The following is a 24,855-nucleotide window of genomic DNA, read 5'->3' as shown; positions in this document are numbered from 1 at the left end:
ATTAAATAGCCTATAAATAGCCTTCCTCGGGATAGACTATCCCACACAAAAATATTCTTTCGATTCGAAGCAATAGCTCCTAGGATTAGCACTGTTTGAAACAAACTTCTTTGTTTTATAATATTTGTATAGATAATTAATAAAAAATTGATTAGACATATGTAGAGAAAGACTACTCCGTTGGCACAGCCAGTAGCGGGGTTACTGCCATCCTTGCTAAAACGTTCACAATATTTTTTTGATAAGAAATAGGTAAAAAGAAATAGTCAATAGTCGCGGCGTTTTCACGTGTCGCGTCGGTAGGTACATCAAAGGTACGTATTTACGTTAGGCTTCACGCTCCAGATTTTGTGAATTTGATTAGGAAATTGGAAAGCATTATCTAGAATCTAGGGGCAATATATATTTATTAAATAATATCATGTGTATGATTATCGAGTTCCTTAGGAACAGACGGTGTGTCTGTGTTAAATCTATGTATATGTTATATAAAGACCTACATAGAAAATTATTGTGAAGATTTTAACTTGACTATGCATACACACGAGTTACTTAAACATTACTGCTATACGGAAACTTGTATTTATAAATCCGACTCACACTTGACCGTTTTTTATTTTTTTTCTTATTTCATCGATTCAAAAGGCTAAAAGCCTAAAGATGAGTTGTAGCTGATAGTATTTCGCAAGTTGCTCTATTAGTGGTCGTTCGACCTGTCGCCAAGGAAGGTCGCCCGGTGATGGTAGCTACCAGTAGAGCAACTTGAAACTCAACATACGTTCGATTTGAGGGGACCTGACTGTATTATTTTTTAATTTTAATTTTATGACAGTGTATTGTCGTTAGATAATATTGGGTACTCTTATGTATATTTTATGCTTGTGTGTGTATTAGAGTTTAATGCTGATTCTTCTTTAAGAAACTTAAATTTCGAATCAGCGGAAGCCTTACAATAATTACCATTAATTTACTAAAAACTAATACAATTTCGAATTCGTAAAGTGATAATTTAAAATTTTTTTGAAGCCTATTATCCCTACTAATGTTATAAATGTGAATGTAAGTTTCTTTATTACGCTTTCACGCAAAAACACCTTTACCGATGATCATGAAACTACACATATATGGAGGTATTAGAAGTTACATCAGTATACTATTCTTTATTTAAGTTACTTACTACTTACTATACTTTTTATTTAAAAAAAAATAAATGTGAGCGAAGGGTAAAAGCGAGTAATAAATAAAATTTTGCTACTGAGACAAGTTATTTATAGTTTTACATTAAATAATAATAAATATTTTTCTGCCCATACAACATACAAACATTCATTTATAGCCCATATCATAAAAATAATTTTTCTCATATTTAAAAATAAATATTAAAAAATATATTAGGCTTATCCATGCTATGACAAACGCTCTGTCCCAAACACACTTAGTTATCTATATCTGAAACGTAAACAATCTGGTCGCAGTCGGTTTCGACAGCGGAATGTCCTAACTGGTCCCGAGATTAGGACACTGAGGATGGACACACATACCGCGGAAAAGGTCTTAAAAATTATGTACGGACAATTCCTTTTCTATCGACTTGTAAGTCGGTGTATGTCGATATGTCGGATAGTGGACTTTTATTGATACATTCCACTACTATGCTAAAATAGAAAATTATATTGAGTAGAATATATTTTGCTCGAAACATGTAGCAATTCATATAGAGGTAACTCAGCCTTACACAAGATTACAGCTAAATAAGAACGATATTAAGTAGTGTTGTGTTTCTGTGGTGAGTAAGGTGTCCAGAGCTCTTGAGAAAGGTAGCCCCAAAGATCAACAATCACCTTGCAATGCTTCTGGTGTTGCAGTCATCCATAAGCTGCGGTACCTACATCAGGTTGCTCTTCTTTACCATCGATGATATAATAAAATGACATACACTAAACTTGAATTACCCATGTCGACGTGTTTCTATCGGTAACGATGCTAAAATGTAGATGCTATCTATATATCCATGGGTCACGACAACCATTAGCTTCTTAACATAGATTTTGTAGTTATTTATGGACAGATTGAATAATCTTTAGCCTTCTGACTGAAACGAATAGTTAGATGTAATAAAGCCTAGCCTTATGATATTGAGTCCGTGACGATTATAATACCGTTTGATCTTTAGTCACTGATTTGGTAAGTAAATAGGTGGCCAAATTGAATATTCAAGGAGCCTATTGGATAAAACAACTATGCCTCTAGACTGACTCCTAGACCTATTCAAATTAAACTTTTCTATGGAGTAATTGTTTCTATAATAGAAACCAAAACTTTGTTTCGATCAAATGTAAACGAAACAAAGGGAAAGAAAATCTGGTTTTATTTTTAAATGAACCACTTATGTAAACATTTTATTGCTTATGTAATTTTAATAATATATTTTTTAATATATTATCTCCAAAAAAAACAAAAAATATACAGGTAATATATATATACGTAAATAACCAACAATGGAAACTTGAAACTACGAAATGGCGAATTCGTCTAAGATTTTGGAATGCTACGAATATAAAAAAACCCGTTTGTGTCCATTTAAAAATAATATACGACAAGTCAGACACAACGGCCTCTAAGGCCGTTCATAACTTACAATCTCTGATAGTATTATTGACAAAATCATTTTGGTAATTTATAGTAAAAGCTTGTCTTCCGCAGCAACGCTGCGCGTTGATATTTTGTATTACTATTTAAAAATTTATATCATAACTTTTTGCACGTTATGTTTTATTGATAGTAAAAACGGTGGTGAGCCAGTATTTACTGCAAAATATTAACATTATAGTGTTTTATGATCAATACTTAACTGAAATGTATATCATAATTAAGTAAGTTAGTTAAGTAAGTTATTTAACTTCATACATCGAAGAAATTGAATTATAAAATAAATAAAAAATATATATAATAAATATTGAAACTCAACAAAAGGAATATAATGATGATTGTTTAATCATCTAATATATTACATAAATTCTAGCTACATTGATTAAAAACAGAGGTAACAAAGCCGGTTAGAACCAATTTAGCCTTTTTTTCAAATAACACACACACACACGATCATCTGTTCCTAAAATAAGCAAATTAATGCATGTCTTATAGGTAACAACCTGACTGACTGCTATACCATTTTTTCTTCGATATATACAGAAATAATACATGTATAAATACAAATATTACACATAGACTCGGAGCAGAAAACAGGGCCACTACAAATTGCACCAACGGGCTAGTCAATTTAAGTTGTCAATACATTGCATGTCATTTAGTTATAGAAATTACTAAAAATATACACAGAAGAATAATAACTCATATAAACAACCGTAGTCCCTCAAATTGTGCGTTATTCTCGATATATGTAAATGATATCTTCTTCATCTCTTAGCACCGCTTACTCACAGGATTGCAGTCCGTTAGCCGCTAGAACCGGGTATGTGTCGAGGCCTTGATTTCGTTACTGCTTGTAAGTTAGGAACACATTTCTAATGGGACTGGATTATGTTTGTAATATTTTTTTTTTGACATTTTAATACCGTCGTAAAATATTTTATTATATTTGGCACGAAAAGACAACATATCGTTTTTGGTGTTATTAAAACCGTGTTCGTATTTTGTATTAGTTCTTTATGTTGGCTGGTAATCTGTTGAACATTTGTTTGTTGAATTGTGTTCTAGTAAGCTGTATGGCAACGGCAGTAAAGAAAATAGCCACCCCCTCTCTTCCCGTGGGTATCGTAAGAGGCGACTAAGGGATGACACAGTTCCACTACCACCTTGGAACTTATAAAGTTGACTGATGACGGGATAACCATCCAAATGCTGGCTTTAAAATACACAGGCCGAAGACGGGCAGCAGCGTTTACAGTGCGACAAAGCCAGCCCTGTGGTCACCAATCCGCCTGCCCAGCGTGGTGACTATGGGCAACACACATGAGTTCACGCCATTTTTGGCCCGAGCTTGTGGAGGCCTATGTCCAGCAGTGGACTACGATAGGTTGAAGTGATGAAGTGATGATATGTTCTACAAAATACTTTTGATAAGTAGTGGTATACACAAACACGATGACATTATTATTGTGCTAGGGCTGAACAGGAACTTCTTTCTCAAAATTTAGCGTGTGGGCTGCATAGATCACAACCAAATACTGTGTTCCTGTAATGAGCTCTGAGAGTCAGAGAAATGCTCTGTGTTTGCAGTGGGGTTAGGTCAACTCTGCTATTCTAATGCTTCAAGTGTTTCAATCATGTTATAAGTTAAGAAATTATTTTTTTATTTTTATTAATGTTAAGTTGCTTTTGTTTTTAGTATGGCTATTCATGCTAGCCAATTCTTATTTTTATTTTTATGTTAATTTTTTTCTTTTTTTCCTTTTTGCTATGTGTATTGAATTGGGTTCTGTCTGTAATATTATATTTAAGAATAAATAAATAAAATAAAATAAAAAAGATTGAATGCTTGTTTTCTACCTTAATATTATAAGAAATAATAACATTTTTCAAACAATTCTAAATTCATTAGCGTCAATACGATACTGAAGTATTTAGTTGCAGTTTTTTTGTATTGTCCACTAAGAATTAAAAAATTTGATCTTTACATGTTATTACGGAACCCAAAAATTTTGAAATTTAAAGGCAAGTGAATTAGTATTAAATGCTCTTAGCGTATAATCAATTTTGACTCAATATTACTGACTCAAAATGACTACCGTTGGCCGTGTTGTGAGTAATCCGTACCGATATATCGTTATCGGCGAAGCCGGTTATTACTGCTATAATATCGCTGGTATGTGGTAGGTGGTACCGTTCTGTACTTATACGGTGTTGGGGATTCACGACGATTAAATTTATTAATAACTTAAACGATTCTTTTTAATCGAAATTTTTGAAACGTTGATTAAAAATATGGTGTCAATTGTCTGTTGAAAGGAATTTGTTTAGATGAAGTTTTTTGTAGTATTGTTATTAAAAATAAATTATATTCGATTGTTTTCTAGCTTATTATGTTGCGTATACAGCAAGAATTATACAATTATTGGTATCAAAACAATTGTAATGCGATAGTTTAGCGATCAATCGGAAAACTAATAAAACTAAAACATCGTTACCGATTTATTTAGGTAACTTTTATGTTTAACGATTTAAAGAATGTCGAACGATGATTGCGTAATTATTGCAAATAACTAAAACTTTGGATCTATAGGCCGAACAATTTCAACATAATTTTTTCAAATTTTAATACTTTTAATATAAATACATACATACGAAAGTTAATTGAAGATTACAACAGTCTTTAACTGAGGTAGGACACAGCAGGAATTTCCTGCTTAAAATATGGAGCAGCCCGACTGGGGTAGTACCTCGACCTTACAGAAGACTGCAGCTAAATAATACTGTTTTTAAACAGTATTGTGTTCCTGTTGGTGAGTAATGTGACCAGAGCTCCTGGGGGGAATTGGGAATTGGGTCGGCAACGCGCTTGCGATGCTTCTGGTGTTGTAGGCGTCTATAAGCTACGGTAATCTCTTACCATCAGGTGAGCCGTACGCTTGTTTGCCGACCTGGTGATATAAAAAAAAAGTCTTGACAGTCGCGTATTTTTAAGGAAAAGATTTTTTCTTAATAAAAGTAACACACTTTAATAGCTTTCCGTATTAAATATTTTTGTTAATTCCCTACATCTTGTTAATTGTTATCCACATTTTATTAATAAACGTTTATTAATAACAAGAATAACGTACTATGTAACTAACTGGCCACCACATTACACTAATTACTAGTTTACTTTGATGTAAGTTTTGCGTGTGTTTATAAAAAAAGGGGTAATTGGGCACAACTCTTACAATTGTTAATATATTTTACGCTGGATGGATCACAATTGCAGTCCTTTTTTAATTTTTTTTTAAGATTGATGTGCTTTCAGATGTTGAAATCAAGATTAGATTTTCTAGATTTTTCTAAAATTAAATACAAACTCTATTTTGCTTTTTTTCTAAGCTATAGCAGGAAATATCCTGGTCAAAATCTGGAGCAGTCAGACTTACAGGTGATCACAACTAAACAAGCCTGCATTCAAGCAGTGTTGTGTTCCTGTAGTGAGTCTGGTCACCACCAGAGCCAGAGCCTCAATGTTTGGAGGTAGAGTCGGTAACGTCCTTACAAAGATTCTAGAGTTGTAGGCATCTATAAGCTACGGTAATCGCTTATTATTTTAGTCGTACGCTTGTTTACCGACTTACTTTTATTAAAAAAAAACTAGTATATGTGCCTATATGTATTCTAGGTCTTCAACTGTCTACTTATTAATACCCAGCTGACAGAGAACACGACTTAGTAGTTCCAGAGAGAAAGAGTAATATCAAACGAACTATCTAAATTTCATTGTTTTATCAGGATAAGAAGTTGATTGATAATAAATTCTTATCTAAAGATTTATTACTCTTAAAAGTAAAAAAGTGAAGAAGAAACACAGTGAACATTACTTTAACACCTTGATACATTCCTTCTCTTTCAATAAAAAGTCAATAGATTTAGTACGTAGAACATCTTTCTGCCTTACTACAAGAAAAATCCTCAATTAAGGAACTTTCCAAAATGGTAACTTAGTATAAATATCAAAATGTAACTGGAGTTCCATTCGAGTGACTCCTATTGAAGAATTAGCAATAAATAATAAAAACGTTGAACATTATTTCAATTGCTTATGCTTTATAGCGTACAAAACTGCGATTAACTATTCGATTATTATTAAAAAAAACGAAAACAATTATTCGAGTCACGATACGATGATCGATGCGATACATCACTCGAATGGTGTTAGAGTGAATAATATCGATTCGTCGGCGCTCATTGTAAGACTTTCATTCATCATATTTTAATCGAAAATAAGATCAAAAACTATCAAACACGATATTACTGAATGAAGAACGAGATGAAACATAAGTGTTAGAAAGAGATGCGTGAGCGTTCCATTCGATTCCATTTCGAGATCGATTCACAATAAATCTTTCGATTCGTTTTTTTTCTCGTGCTTCGGATAAGTACACTCTCGACGGTTGAAGAGACAGCTCGTTGCTACTGTGTTTCCGATTCGAGTCTTGTAATGTTATTTTATTTATCGAATTTTTATGTTTATTGCCGGTTTTATGATTGAATTGTATTTCGGTTTTTAAACGATTATCGTTTTTTTTATCGATTATTAATTTGAATATTTTGTTACTCGATGATTTTGCATTGTTTTTAGAAATTTTAAGTATAATATTAACTGGTATATTTAATAATAATGGATGAAGAGACTCGATCTGTTGATTTTGTTGTTTAATGATTTGGCTGGCTTTCATGACATTTATTACGCAAATAGAATTTAAATATGAACCGCTAGTCTTATAGGAGACCTGACATGGTGCTGACAAATTTTTCAATATAGAAGCATCTTATCTATAAAAATGCAGTTTTCTTTCCGATAGCCTTGTACCCGTATGGTATAGTTTTAAAAATATTGCAAGCAAATAGCAAGTTGAAGTGGCAGTGGGTTGATTACCTGTGTCAGCAAACGTATCCTGGAATAGAGATCGCGTCCTGCCCGCTGGAATGACGATGTATGTAACATGGATGGTGCAGACTGGATGACGATTGCGGACAACTGAGATGTCTGACGGGAACTAGAGGATGCCTATGTCCAACAGTGGACTACAATAAGGTGCACTGACAAAATTTATGTAGGATAGATATGTATGTTTCATCTTAGGTAATGGATTTTTTGGATTGTAATGATCTTTTTTTTAAAAAAACACATAGGACAGACCTTTAAATGAATGACATGGTTATCCTTAAATGTGATAACATTGAGAAATTTTATGTTTTGACCTACTTACCATTTATATATATCACTAGCTGTACCCTGCGCGCGTTGCTACGCTTTTTTTATTATTATTTTTTGGTCGTACCAACTCAGAAACCTTTATGCATAACATTTTGCTGACATGATCAAATGCATAGTTTACGATTCTATAAAGGAAATACAGACAAACATTCTTTTTATATAGAGATTTGTAACTTGGATGTTATTGTATTTAATACTAGCTAACGTTGATATATTTTTTGACGATTTGTTTATATTTATATTGATTGGTATATTTAATTAAAAAAAACCATTGTCCAAAAAAAATTCATTTTCGATTTGATTCACTGCCAAATATTAGACATTCAAATAAGTAAAATATTTCGAATATCGAATATCAGTCAATTGCGAGGCATCTCAACTGAGGTAGAGTGTGGTATAATTACATAGTAAGTATATAAACGAACGAAGTTGAAGTATTAATTACATAAACGCCGTATTTTCTTACAACAACTTACCGAGAACACGTTTGATTGTTACAATGTATGAGATATTAATAAATTACTATATTTATTGTAAACTGTAATTGTGTGTTATTATTAATAATAAATGTGTATCGACAAACTAATACAAGGATTATAAAAAAAAATAATTAAGTATTATAAATACATACTGTAGTAGATAAAACAATGCACGAGGAAAATAAAAATATGTAACTATGTTTAACTATATACCATAATTATCATTGTCAAAAAAATGGTAGCGTTTTAGCCAAAGTCATCTCAACATTTTTTGAATATCATATCAAAAATTGACCGCTCCAGCGGGATTCGAACCCGCGTCTCCGACTGACCAAGACGCGGGTTCGAATCCCGCTGGAGCGGTCAATTTTTGATATGATATTCAAAAAATGTTTAAAATTCCCAATGTGTGGGTAACACAAAAATAAAAATCGTACATACAAAGTCATCTCTTTGGCTTAAAACCTTCACAAATCCTTCCTGAATTTCCTACATAATATCTTAAATATATAAAAAAGATATGAAGGAGTGCCATTGCTACACGAAACAAGCGTAGGGAGTATAATTTATATAAAACAAACCTTAGAAAAATGAAACCTATATGTACTAACGAGACTTATTATGAACCACCTCAATAAATCCCATACACTCATTAGTAGCCGAGGAAAAACATATGTATTCTTGTAAATAAGTAATAAACGAGGCAACGAAGTTATATATTATGGACTAGATAAAGTTATTGGTATAATTTTATTAATGTTTTGCTTCGTGACTGGTCTACACACTGATGTACGACTGAGTCTAGATGAATAGTCCACGTTTTTGCGACGTCACTGTTTCATATTTATGTTTTGTGTTATGTGCCTACCTATATTATTGTTGTTGACAATCAGAGATATAAATTTCTATACTAATATTATAAAGGGATTATGTGTATTAGATGAGTGGGTTGGTTGTGAAGGGGACTCTAGGTGACTTTATTAATAAAAATTGTGTGTGTGTGTGTGTGTGTGAGTGCGTGTGTGCAATTCACACAGGACAGAAATCAATTTTCTGAAAAATCGTAGGAAGGTACGCAGTTGCGATTCATTCACACTTCCGCAACTAACAATAGTTATCTGGTGCTTATGATAATAACTGAGATCGACGGCTCTCCTAGGGAGACCTAGAAAAAAAACTTGTATAATTACTAATATCCGATCAGAGCAGTAATCAAACTCGCTATCGAGTGCATTAATAGACATTTTCTCCACTACATCAGAAGTTGGTTTCATGTAATCTCCGACGTGGTGGGGAGACCAACAAAACAACGATAAATTTTCAGACGAGGTTTTACCTTTAAAATAGATTAGACCCTACGATATTAGTCCATAAATGTTTTGTAAGGTTTACGAGTATATAATACATTTTATAACATAAAATACATCTTTTTAATTTTAATTCATTCGATCAAAAAAACGTAAAGAAAATTGTGTATGATTTATAGGTGCGATAGTACACGTTACAATTACACGTAATTGCTTATAATAGGGACAATTATTTTGTTACGCAGTTGCGTTTGACCTTTAATTGAGGATGCATCATAATTTATTTATTTATTTATTTATTTATGTATTTATTTATTTATTTATTTATACTTTATTGTACACCAAAACTACATTTTAAACAATAAACACATTTAAAAAAAGAATATTTACAGACTGTGAAGTACAATGGGCGGACTTATGGCTATTTAGTCATAATGTTTACGATGCGTTACTAAACGCTTGAAATCTTTACCTTATATGTGTTATAGTAAATGGGCAGTGTAAATAATTTTAATTTATTTTAGTTTATTCGAAAAAAAATCGCCAAAAAAAACCTGACCAGATCCTGACCTGATCGTTGAAAAATTCCTGACCAGGCTGTATTTAATTCAAAATTAAAAGATTTATTTTATTCAAAAATGCACCCACAAGTTTAAAAAAATAAGTTTTATATCTACCGACAGTATGAAGTCTGTAAAAAATGCAAATATTGGGTGTTTATTATTTTCCTCTAACTATTGATTGGTAGGTATAAGCAGGTATTTCAATAAATATATATTGTTCTAGTTACTTTCACCCACATGTTTAATAAATAAATCTCACATCAAAATGAGCGCTGTTTCATTGCGAATACGATGACATAGGGTTGTCAGCTAAAAGTTTGGTTTGAATGGTGTTTACAGCTATAATATAGCCTGGCCAATTTTCCAGTCAAATTTTTCTCCATTAATCATTACACACTAATAGAGACATAAAATAATTTTTATCTAGTAACCAGATAGGTGAAAATGTCTAGTTCCGATCTTAGACTATAAATTGTCATACGTAATATATATATTACGTCTACCTTTTTTTAATAGTATTTAAAAAATCCAATCATTTACAACATTTGAACTTATCAACTTACTTAACGAGCCATTGTTATTTATTTATATAGTAAATTAACGATATTTTAAATAACTTAATCATAGTTATATAAATACATAGAACGTGTGGCCCGAACAGTAATGTAATTCTGGGGGCGTGCGCTGATCACATGAATAAATAACATATTAATACACTCATTTAAAACACAACATGTAATTTGTACACGGCATATATAAATACATTAACTTGACCAATTGATTTCTTATGAATTACGGTACTCTCGTTGTGAATGAATGATAATTTGATGTCGGGTGTAATACGGTGGCGAATTTGTGAAGGAATGATTCATGATGTCATGTTTAGTCGTGTCAAATGTTTCGATGTTATGATATTATATTTAACTTAAATATAATCGTTATACCCGAGGGGGTATGCAGGAGATATCCTGCTTAAAAGCTGGAGCAGACCGACCGGGGAGGTACCTCGACCTTAAGATCACGGCTAAATAACACTGCTCGAGAAGTGTTCTGTTACTGTGGTGAAGAAGGTGATCGGAGCTCCTGGGGATGATCGGGAGTAAAGTTGGCAGCGTGATGCGATGCACCTGGTGTTGTAGGCGTCTATAAGCTATGGTAATCACTTACCACCCGGGAAGTGGTACGCTTGTTTTCCGACCCACTTGTATAAAAGAATAATATAATTTCGCTCGGAATGTAATATTTGTATTCTTTTTTGATTGTTTTTTCGAACTTTCATAATTTTAAATTGAATCTTTTGAATCTAATGAAGATTATTCTTTTAAATTATAAATTATTTTAATAAATAATAATACAGATCATAATATATACAGATACAGTACACAGAAAACACACATATATAAGATGGTAAGTATTTGTGTGTGTGTTCCCGAATCTCAGGCACAAAATCATTCTACTTAAAGGCATTATGCTTGATCTTTATTGTTTACGAAGCCAATAACTAAATCCATTTAATAATAAATTCCAGCTCCGCTGCTAAAAGACTATAATCACACAGATATAAATAGCCTATATTACGAAGCACGCGTAACGGAGGCTATGGTTTACTTATTATGTTGGATTATATCTCGAGAGGGCGGGCTAATGCTTCTGTTAGCCTAGCTAACGATAACTCGATACCAGCCACCGGGCTTCGGAAATAACTTGTAATAATCATTAACGTCGGCTGGCAAGAACGCAGTGCCTCTCAAGATGTTTATTGATTTTCTTCTATTGACGATGTTGGAATCGAAAACTTTTGTGAAGTACTGTTATTTTAATTATGAATTAAACTTAGTTGGATTTGTATTATTATTGGTTAAAATATGATTTTTGTATTGCGTAACAGTTAAATACATACCATTTATGTGTAAGTAAATAAATCAGCAATTATCGAGCCTTTCATACCAAGTTAAAATAAATTAAAATTGTTTTTGTAAGCAAATATCTCGATACATTCCTGGACGTTGTCGATTTAATCGTCCCATCTAGAAATGTTCGATCGTTGATGATAAAATCAAGGAAGTGTGTTGCAATCGAAATAAACTCGCCAACTGTGTATAAGGATAATGCGGCTTTGTGCATGTGAGCACGTACGATTAAGTAATATTCCAAATACCGATAAACCACCAGAACGTGAATGAAATGTCCGCACCCACCATTCAACGTCTGCCACATTCTTCTCTGCATCGCTCACCCTCTCACCCTTATATCTAAAGATTTAAAGTTCAAATTTCTATGTATCGTATAAGTATAGGCTAGACATGATCTCAATAGCAAAACAAATAAAGGTGCATAAAAACAACAGCAGAGGTTAGTGCGGTGGCTACCAGGCGATCAGCGCGCCGCGGAGGTGGCCGGTAGCGACCGGTCGAGGTAATGATACCACTGCCTTATAGGGCGCGTGTTATGATGGCTGCCGGTCTTACTGTGGACACGTCTTTTATTATTTTTATTTATTAATATATTTATTTTAAAAAATCTTTAATACTTACGTGTCATTTTTATCATCATATATATTAAATTTATTTTCATCGCGTCTAAAATGTTAATAAAAAAATTTGAACTTTTAAGCTAAATCTATATTTTTTATATTTGAAATTCAATCAATATCTTTTAAGGTAAATAAACAATACAGTCATATCCATATTAATCCATCCGCAAGGCCCTCGGTTATCCAGTTTGTCCACTCTCATTAAGATCGTGCAGTTAGTACTTACGACTGCGTTTTTCCATCGACACTTGACAACTCGGCGAGACGATGACAACTCCTACGCCGTTATGATAGCCTGGTACTCGAGGTTTGCCTAGGAGCTAACTATGATCGTAGATAAGCATATTTTTTCTACTAGACGACGTAGTTCTTATAAGGAATACCTAGATGTTATATGACGCTATTGATTTCCAATAGAACCTGCTTGTTAGTTTCTTCTTATTTGGTCCATACAATCTATATGGAATCACGTAAATCTACAAACAATTTACATAAAAACTTTTATATATATAAATAACATTTTAATGATAAATAAATTGTCAGAAAAGTAGCACATTCGACGCGTAAGTGTTTCTAGACCGACACCCACATATCCACCTGCTTATCTTGTTTATCTCCGTGGGTAGGGGGCTAGATAAAGGCGGCGCGGGAACCGAACCGGCTATCGGTGACACGCGGCTACCGGGTGACTCAAATGCGTTTCTCTTGTTACGCGTTATATGTGCGACCTTGGGGTTACGATAAGGAGTCGGAGAAACGGGATCCTCTATTGGAATATTTTATTATCGAAGCCTGCCACTAATTACGTACAGTTAGTCGCAGAGTAAACTTTGTAATTAAGTACGCAATTTACGACTAGAGAGTACAAACTGACCCAATAGATGTGTAAGCAACGAAAGAATTCTCTAAATAGCTGGCTTTCACTCTTTTACGATCCAAAAGGTGACTCTGTGGTCTCATATCTTGATAATGACTCTAAGCACGACGAAATGCTTGTTACAACAATAAATATCTATAAGTAAGGCAAATGTTTCTTATAGTTTTACATTCAGAAAGATTTTTGCGATGAATTTAAGCAACAATGTACCAACACTGTTAGTATGTATGTATAAAGTGTTTGAGTTACGATGGTTTAAATATGTTAGTGTCAGAGAATCGTTCACAATAAACTTATCGCAAAGGAATGTAATTACATTGTATCCTACACACATTGAAAAGTAAGAATATACTAATTCCAATGAAATTAACACAGATTGGGATGGATACAGAAAAACTAATTGATTATTTAATCCTATTCCTTGTTATTTCCATATTTACCTATAGGATCGAAAGTAACGCAACTAAAACGATATAACACATTTAGTTTACTGACGATATGGCCAAAGCATACAATCCCTAATTCCCTAATATAATATCATAAATGTAAGTTTGTTTGTTACGCTTTCACACGAAAACTACTTACCCGATCATCATGAAACTTTGTACACATATTCTTGGAGGTTTTAGCAGTAATACAGGACTAACTTTTATTAAAAAAATAAAGTTCAATGCGATCGAAACCGCAGGTAAAGGCTACCTATATAAGAATATGCTATTTGTTACATTAAGAGTATGTCTTCAAATTAATATCGATCTTGGGTGTTTAAACAAACGCAATATGGAGCTTCATAATATTATCGTGAATGTTGACGGATAATTGTATTACCATAAAACACCATATATGAGAAATAAATGGACGCATTATCATTATCATAGGAGGTTTATGGGAAATGTTGCGACATGTCAACTGTTTCTGAGTGGCCCTCGTTATGTGAACATGTTAAGTATGTTTGGACTGACAGCTTGAGCTTTATAACGGGTTTTTACAACGCATGCGTAGGTTATTTAATTTTATAAATAGGTATGTTGTTATAATTCGACGATCAACTGCACTTCCCTGAGTATTTTTCATTCATTACAGCCTATACAGTCCACTGCTGGACATAGGCCTCCACAAGTTTACGCCAAAAATAAGGTGAACTCATGTGTTTTGCCCAAAGTCACCACGCTGGGCAGACGGGTTGGTGACCGCAGTACAGGCTTTGTCGCAGTTTGATGTTATAAAGCCTAGTTTCTTAAAAATAGGTTATCTAAGCCTAAAAAATAGTATAATTGTATTTGCTCGCAAACGGAAAAATGCCGACTTCTTTTACATATTTATTTTATCATATTTATTTTTTATATTTTACAAGTAATACAACGTAGGTAGACAAAAAATACTCAAATAAATACGCGTTATCAAATATTACCCAAAAAGTACTCTCAAATGCCAATTAAATTTAAATATAGCTTTCGATTTAAAAAAGCATCATCAAAATCGAAACGCCCAGTAAAAAGTTTCCCAGTATAAAATTGCTCAGTTTGCCATTATCAGATATAACTCAAAAAGTACAGTCGAATCAACACACTTCTCCTTTTTTAAGTCGGTAAAAATTACTAAAATTTCTTTATTAAATGTTATGCCTACCAAGTATATATCTTACAGCTCATTAGGGCTACAGGTACTAATTACAGTGACCGCTCTATCGCTCCACTCGTGACTACACGATCTTAAGGCGACGCCTACCTCACGAGCTACACTAGGTGTTGCTCTGTACTTGTAATTTAGTAATTGCTGGATGACCAGATTATGTATGATTGTAAAGCCGGTCAGTCAGAACTGTCCTGTGATAGGAAAGTGATGGGACTTGATATATGACACAGGACTGCTTTGAGAGTTCGCGAATACTTACGAATAAACGAACGAATAGTCTTACGAACATTATCCCTTTTCCCACAGTGCAAAAATCATAATCATAAGAATGCATTTGAAATTAGCTTTGGGTTTGCATTGTCAGCTTTGATTATTTGTTTATAGACGATTTGTAAATGCAAGGTTACTTTGAATAGCTTTCGAAATTATGGAGAGAGAATTTTTTTTTTTTTTGTAATTTAAAAGACATATTGTAATATACATAGTGTAATAGGATACGCCGATGATCTGGCACTGCTTGCACAAAGTGAAGAGGAGGCCAAAAATGTGGTGAGAGTCTTGGACCTGGAAGCAGCTAGGATCGGCCTAAAGATAAGTAAGGAGAAAACCGAATACCTTCACATGAAGCGCTTCAAAAACATTCGTGTACCACGCAAAAATCTTGTAGTGGGAGGCACAGTCTACAAAGGCGTAGATAAATTCAAGTACTTAGGTTGCACTGTAACTGACACTAATACGAGAGAGCTCGAGATTGATACTCGTATTCAAAATGCCCTACGATGTACTGCCTCCCTGCATAAGGTGTTAGTATCTAAGTTACTTAGCAGAAAAACTAAGATTAGGATATACAAAACTGTGATCAGACCAATCCTTATGTACGGATGCGAGACTTGGGTACTAACGCTTAAAGAAGAGAACAAGCTTCTTGTGGCAGAGCGGAAAATACTCCGAAAGATTTTAGGGCCGACCCAAGAAGCTGACGGAAGATGGCGGGTGAGAAAGAACCGAGAGATTGAAGACCTAGTGGCTGAACCCAATATCATCGGAGAAACCAAAGCGGCGCGACTTCGCTGGCTCGGCCACGTAGTAAGGATGGGAGACGATCGCGCAGCGAAGAGGGCGTACTTGGGGAAACCTGACGGTTGTAGGCCTGTGGGGCGCCCCAAATACCGCTGGGAGGACGAGGTACGGAGAGACCTGCGCGAGCTGGTGACAGCGGACTGGCGTGAGATGGCTCTGGACCGGGACCGTTGGAGACTTTTGGTGTCGGAGGCCAAGATCCACTTCGGGTCGCTGAGCCAGAGGAGTAAGTAAGTAAGTAAGTAAGTAAGTAAGTAATTTAAAAGAGTTTTTCAACATAGTTATAATTTTGTTCTGGAAACTTTATCTCAACGGACATTTAACACTGAGTGATCTTTTCTAGAATATGATTATTATAATGTATTTGTATGTAAGTTTATCGTAAACCTGTAATTGTATATGTATATTCGATTAAATATCATAAAAAATAATATTTCTGTATGATGATGATATTACATCAAAATGAGACGAACGATAAGTCAAGTCCTTGAAACTATGTACAGATAATATTCGACCATAAAATAGCGTAATTATAATTTAATGTTACATTATTTCCAGTAGGAATTTCGTTTTTTTTTTTCTTTTTAATTTTTTGTCCATTTAAGTTTATGATACGCGGTCGTCCACCTAAGGCGCGAGGCGGACACTCCATTTTGGAGCAGGCATCGGATAATTGACGCTATAAATCTCTCGAGCACAGCTCAGAATTATCACAGAAATTTAAAACGTCAAGCGTAAGTCTTTGCTATACAGATTTAAGCTTCTGGGTTTTTACTAGCTAAAAATAGGTAAAGAGTAATAATCCTCACTCCTAAGCTAACTAATATTGTCGGTAACGCTATAAATTTGTTTGTAAGTAATATTTAATTTCATTTTTACGATTTTCATTAGACCTAATTGTGGCTACTCGCAAACGAAAAGAAACCGACTACAATTATATCGACAAGTAATACAATATAATATCATCAGATCTCGATAAAATTTAAAGGAAACTATGACAAACATTAGCTTTCGATTAAAACAAAAATCATCAAAATCGGTACCCTCAGTGAAAAGGTGTGTGGTATAATACAACGTACGACGAAAACGTCAAGTAAATACGCATTATGGCGATAAAAGATGATGATTTAAGCGTAACCTGGTCTTGGTCTAGGTCTTGGCTGTATTAGCTAACGGCTTGAGTATTATCCGCCAACACATTTAATACATCATGACAGTTAGCGGAACAGCCTGCTATACTGCGGGAACGAGAAGTCATACTCCAACTTTACTAAAACTCCACTTCAAAGAACTCAGAATAACTCTTACGACAAGTTTCGTTCAACCATGAAATGAACTTTAATTTCAAATTTCACTGAATGAATCATTCAATTTTGACCCCCAAAACGGTGTCGATTTACACGTACCATCCACTGGACCAATTCGATTTATCTCTCCGCGAAGACCCCATTAAAAATCTATAAAACCACACCAAAGACTCACCGAAACAGTAGGTCGTGTTCTTTAAATCTTTACGTCATGAGTTATCATCAGGATTATAAATAAGACCCCTCGTCATCCTTATCTGGTAACTGTACCGATCGAAGTCCGGTAGCTTAATTTATTCAATGTCGCTTGTTACCTTTGGACAAAAGAAATAAATCGAATACACACTTATCGTTATAGGATACCGTCTCGTGTTAGGAATACGTGCCATTAAAAATGTTATCGTTTTACCGTATTCCAATTTTTTTGACATTATTTTTGTTTGAATTAGTGAATTAGATGAAAAGGAGGTGAATTATTATTGCGTTCAGGTAAAAAATTGAAAAAGAAAATTGTTTTGTTTGTAATGTTTTTTTTGTAACTGTAAGATTTAATGATAAAACAATATGTTGCCATAATAAAATCACAATGCGAAATATGTTTATTTAACTTAGTACCTCTTACATACATAGTCATTATCAAATAAAATTATCGATTTTTTTTTACAAAAATTTTCACAAAAAAAAATTAAAACGATTTTGATGGGTTTTTATGGTTTTATATAATCTTTTAATAAGTACAGGTAGTGAAGACGCCATGCGTTAAGACAGCACCTGTCCATTAGCGATTCTCGATTGACAGTTCGGGGTTTGCGTGCAAATTTATCTTTAATTGACCCTGCAACCTGCTGTTAAACTTGTTTACTGCTTAAAACGTAATTGACAACAAAACTGCTTAAAGATTAAAAGAAAAATATATATAAGAAAAACACTTCAGTATATTTGCTTCTAGTATATTCTCTTTTGAAGCAATAGCTTGATTTCCTGTTGAGTTAGGCATTTGTGTTCCAGTGAGTAAGGTAACCAGAGCTCCTGGGGTGACTGGGGGTAGGGTCACACACGCTTGCAACGTTTCTGGTGTTGCAGGCCTCTATGAGCTACTGTAATCGCTTACCAACAGGTGAGTCGTACGCTTGTTTGCCGACCTAGTTGTATAAAAAAATTACTTCCATTTTATGGTTATTTTAGGGTTATAAGGAATATATTTGTCTAAGTCTTCAGTTCTTAACATGTTCATCGTTCAATAGTGAGGTTCAATACTTATAACGTTACTTATGGAGACGTCAGATATCATTCTTTCAAAAGATCAGGCTGACCATCCAAACTTCTCCCTTATAAAAAATTTAATGCCACAGTTAAGAGAACTACTAATGTTATTTCAAAAAAAATTTCTACACCAAAAAATCTGTTTATCGAGAATAAGATAGGCTATAAAAGATTCTGCTGTAACACTAAACGAAACCACTTAACAAACGCGTGTGAAACAGCACGGATAGGCTATCTTGCGTTTAAAACCGACCAGTAAAGCACAAGTCCATGCCCTCGCTAATGAAGAAGTTAATTAAACGCAGCGCGGGCGCTGCTCGTACAGATAACGCTATCACGCACAACGAAATGCTTTCCAGCGCTGATTAACTTTTAACTCAGCAAACAGATCTTAATGTGTGCCCGGTAATAGTTACCAAATCTAAACTTCTTTCTTATTGTTCATAATTAGTACATAGTATAAAACAAAGTCGCTTTCTCTGTCCCTATGTATGCTTAAATCTTTAAAACTACGCAACGGATTTTGATGCGGTTTTTTTAGGCGGTAGAGGAATACTGGTAGTTTTTGCAACCGTGCGAAGCCGGGACGGGTCGCTAGTTTTATAATAAAGATTAATCATGTGTGATTTAGCTTTTTATGTTTGAAGGTTCCAAAAGCCCTTTGCTCTCTCAAACTTTGAAATTCTAAATCCTCTTGTCAGTCCTGAATTGTGTAACCTTTCAAGATTCTAGCTTTAATTAATTGTATTTGTGACTATTTTATAAGTATAATTTAATTAATAATAATTAATTTCTCATCATTTATCATCATCACTTCAACTTAATATTGTCCACTGCTGGACATAGGACTCCATAAGTTCGCGCCAAAAATGACATGAACTCGTGTGTGTGTTTTGCCTATAGTCACCACGCTGGGCAGGCGGGTGATCGCAGGGCTGGCTTGGTCGCACCAAACACACTGCTGCCCGTCTTTGGCCTGTGTATTTTAAAGCAGTTCGATGGTTATTCCATCACCGGTCGGCTTTTTAACTTCCAAGGCGGTAATGGAATTGTGTTATCCCTTAGTCGCCTCTTACGATACCCACGAGAAGAGAGGGGGTGGCTATATTCTTTACTACCGTAGCCACACAGCGTAATTAATTTCTAAGTTTCACCAAAATCTGTTTAATTCTTCTTTTTGTTGTTTAATTCTTTCTTGACTAATTTAGCCTGACCAGCCTGGTGACTATAGGCAAAACACACGAGTTCACGTTATTTTTGGTGTAAACTTGTAGAGGCCTATGTCCAGCAGTGGACTGTATAGGCTGTAATGATGAGGATGATGAATTTAGCCTGAATATAATAAAAATTGTCTTCAAACTCAAATATATGTTATTATTATCTAAGATTTTTTTTTAATACAATACGATCATCAGATCGTAGTCGTGTGACTTTCGTTCAGTAATTATTCCTTAAGAGTAGTGCGCTTCAGCCTGTAATATCCCACTGCTGGGCAATGGCCTCTTTCCCCATGTAGGAGAAGGATCAGAGTTTAATTCACCACGCTACAATACGTGTTGGTGGATATATTCCATACTATGAGTAACGATAGCTATCAGGTGTACATGATAACAACCGTTACGACGGCTTAACGTGCTCTCCGAGGTGCGGTGGGGAAACTCACAAGGACTGCACAAACTACCAGACCACGGCAAACATCTGTACGGCCATTACACATGACATGTGCGGGGATCGAACCCGCAACTGCATGCGCAACAGCCACGCGTTGTGACCGTTGTGCCAACGCGTCATCAAGAGTAATATGTTCATACAAATAAAAATAAAACATATAAGAATTAACTGCTGATCGCTATAGTCAAGAACAGTATCAAGACACATCGTAGATAAATTAAGAAGTTTAGAATCATTTCAACCGTGAAACAAACGTTGATCTATTATTATGGATGTCGTAATCAGAATTTGATTATATTGTAATAATATTAAGAAGTGCCCGTCGGGGTCAGATGCGGTGGTCATTAACGCTACCGGGCGACTTGGTCGTACACTTTTCTTTCGACGGTTATACGCCCTTGTACAGGCTGTTTGGTAATTGTTTTTACTAAAAATAACTATTAGCTGTAAGTTTGTTTGGTGTTATTCTTCATTACTTTGACTTTGGTTCCTGCGGCTGTTTTCGGTGTGATGTTAACAAAATTACACTTGACTATTTTTCTTTTAATTTTTGTAGGTTTCTTCTGAATGGCACTAAAAGTTGACATGTTAATATTAATTACTAAAATTTATAAAAAACAATGTTTTATGTAAAACATAAAATAAAAAACGCTTGAACTTTTTTTTTGATTAAAACCATTCACGTCTGTAATTTTGCATAACTTGATTTTGATTGACTTAATTTCACTTTAATATTATTTAATTTTTTGTTTCTTTTCGTGTAGATTTTCATAATTTTTGGATGAATATTTCAACGACGTAAAACTGACTTATTTGAGATCATTAACAAAGCAATTAAAATTTTTAGCTTAAAATCTTTAATTAAAGGTGTCTCAAGCAGCCTGTACGTCGGTCCAGCGCGGCGGCGGGCAGCATCCGCGGAGGCGTAGCGGCGGATTGAGTTAAATGCCTCTTATCTCCTCCTAATGGCCTCCGAACATGTCAATTCATCACTCGCGTGTCTTGCACGCTCTCATTCTTGCTCTAATCCTGGTTCTGACGAAGTGCGTCAGATACTAAAAATTATTTTAAGAAAATAATTGATCATCATTGAGTATCATTTATAGTAGTGCCGTGGTTGAGAAACTTTCAAATTTTATTTTATTTCTATGTAATGACTTGTTGCTATGAAGAAAAAATAAAGATGTGTAACAAGTATATTGTAGGTCAGATTATTTAAAAGTAAGAATGCGAAATGAGTCCGTTAATGTGGCTTACATTTTGTTCTTTCATTTTAAACATTATATTCTCATAGGCCTACAAACATTTTAATTTAGTCAAAGTATTTAAAGGTTTTAATATTTCTACTACAATATATAAAAAAATGTTATAAAAGCTAATCAAATACTTTAAACGAAATGGTGAGATAACACAGAACCTGTCATGCAGAATCGGGAGTCAGGTACACGCTGAAACAGATCATAAATATAATATTTACATAAAAATAAAACAAAAGCAACTCGAACACACAACGAAATATATTCGAACACCAAAAAAGATCATCAACGCCGTTTACAATAAAAATTACACCGAACACACGATAAAGAAACTTCTTTAAATGTACAAATCACACGTAAAGAAATAATAAATTGTTAAACTTTTATTAGCCATTCGAACATATTTCGGGAGGCCGTCCCGGGCTTGTCGCGCTTGCGTTTTGCGTGTAAATAAACAAAAGTAAGGGATCGAGAATAAAAAGAAGCAAATGCAGTCGAGCGGAAGCCGCTTCTAACCGGGCGATAAGTGTCCGACGCCGACAAAAGCCTTAATACATTTAGGGGTTTATAAATCACTAAATCCATAGTTATCAACGGCACAATTAAGACGTCTCGGGCGACGCGGGCGCACGACCGCGTATCGCTTTTTTGGTCTAAATTAAGGAATGTGTCAATGTTTTTATTGAGTTATTTCTTAAATTTAAATTATAATACGTTTTGTTCTTATTTAAAACTAATTGGAATACTATTTTATATTAGAATTTTATTATATATTAACTGCTTTTTAAATATTTCATTTTTATTTTTTAAATAATTGATTTAAAAGAATGATTAAATTAAATTAAAATAATTATTATTAATACTGCGTTGTCCCAACTATAAGTTACAGCAGAATCTTTGTATGAGTCATACTTATATTTGTATGGACCATACATATTTAAAGCTATCTAGCTTATACATTATTTTACTGGGAGTCATTCATTGTAAATTTATTGTTATGAATGTATTTTTATTAATGTTTATAGCATTGTTATTGTCATAGTGTTGTAACGATATGTTTTACAACTCAAATAACCGGTAGTGGATATTATGTTAGTAAATCTTACTGAGCTTTTAATTGGTCTGTTGACATATTTTCCAATAAGGAAAACGTAATATCCTTAGTCAATTCTTGTTTGACTAGTTCTGGGTCTGATTGGAATTCCTGTGTATAATGAAAAAAATAATAATAAAACTCTTTTAAAAGTGTAGAATATTTATTTATTTAATAATTGAATTACACCCAAGTAAAGTTGGATGCGTTCGTGTTTATTTTCAAAAACCAAAATTTAATTTTAATTAATCATAATTTTAAAATTTAAATCATACAAAAATCGTAATTACTGAACGTATGAGTATAATGAAATGTTATATTGAATTTATCTGTTTTTTATAACACACCGGATCGTTTTTAAGAAAAAGCAGCTAAGTTCCACAATATCTGTCAAATTTTTAACAAATATGATAGTAACATTACGTTTCAAGACACAGATCTTATTACATTTAGATATAAATTGTAGGTGTTCAGGTTTAGCTGAGGTAGGCCACAGCAGGAAATTTCCTGCTCAAAATATAGAGCAGCCCGACTGAGGTATTACCTCGACCTTACAGCTAAATAATACTGTTTTCAAGCGGTTTTGTGTTCTTGTTGGTGAGTAAGGCGACCAGAGCTACTGGGGGGAATTGGGGATAGGGTCGGCAACGCGCTTGCGATGCTTTTGATGTTGCAGACGTCTGTTTATAAGCTACGGTAATTGCTTAAAATCAGGCGAGCCGTGCGCTTGTTTGCCGACCTAGTTGTATATACAAAAATTTGTTTTTTGAAAATTATTTTTTAATATATGGTAATGATATAAATTAAAATAGTTTGTTTTTGTTCAAAAACTACTAATTAAAATTAAAAATATATTATTCTGTTTGATAGCCCATTTACCGAGGAAGAACGCATGTGAAACCGCGGGGCACGCTTATGTATATATAATAATAATAAGAGAAATAAAAATAAATTTATTTAAAGTATTAATTGCATATTCTTGTATAAAAATGTTAATTTAGAATATAGATTATATTTATGAAACCGACTTCTATTCTTGTATATGTATGTATATCTATTATGAATCGTCATAAAATAAATTAAATATACCGATGTTGTCACATAACACTCATTATGTAATGAAAATAAATAAATCAATATCTTATAACGGACACCAACGGTCGTCTGTTCCTAAGGTAAGGAGCTTAATGCTCGTGTTACAGGTAACAGCTGGCTGATATAACTAAATACATTTTTTTTTTTATAAATATACATATATAAATACAAATATTACACCCGTAGAAAATAAGGCCCACTACGAACTGCGCCAACGAGTTAGTCAATGTGTAATGTAAATAAAATTAAATGAATGAATATTAAAATTTAATGAATATTAAAATGAACGGTGTCCAGAAAACTATAATATCATATTTCTTTGAAACAATATTAACATAATTATGTAATATTTAATTATTATAAATACGACTATTTGTATAACAAGCAGTCAATTTATTATCACGGAAATCAAATAGCCATAAAATAAGTTTAAATAACATTTTTTTTTCGTAATTAATTTTTGATTATCACATCTATCGAAATTTAAACAAAAACATTTAAAATTATGGACAATATTTAACATATATGACATTTTTAAGCCCTGTTTTTTTTTTTTAAGTTTAGTTTTAAAATATAATTTAATATTTGTATCCACTACTGGACATAGGCCTCCCCAAGTTCTCGCCAACTTGGCGAGAACTCGTGATTTTTTGCTCATAGTCACCACGCTGGGAAGGTGGGTTGGTGACCGTAGGGCTGGCTTTATCGCACCAAAAACGCTATGTCCGTCTTCATTTCAAAGCCAGCAGTTGGATAGTTCCGCCATCGGTCGAGT

General features: G+C 33.7%; 1 long non-coding RNA gene across 1 annotated transcript; it reads left to right on the top strand.

Moving 5' to 3' along the window:
- Positions 1-12,622: 12,622 nt before the first annotated feature.
- On the top strand, positions 12,623-21,833 carry LOC123654702. The gene is made up of 2 exons (XR_006743268.1): positions 12,623-12,685; positions 21,504-21,833. It is a non-coding gene; the product is annotated as an uncharacterized LOC123654702 (long non-coding RNA).
- Positions 21,834-24,855: the final 3,022 nt, after the last annotated feature.

This window comes from Melitaea cinxia, chromosome 6 (assembly GCF_905220565.1).
Source record: "Melitaea cinxia chromosome 6, ilMelCinx1.1, whole genome shotgun sequence".
Taxonomy (NCBI): domain Eukaryota; kingdom Metazoa; phylum Arthropoda; class Insecta; order Lepidoptera; family Nymphalidae; genus Melitaea; species Melitaea cinxia.
This window is presented reverse-complemented; position numbering and strand designations above follow the sequence as displayed.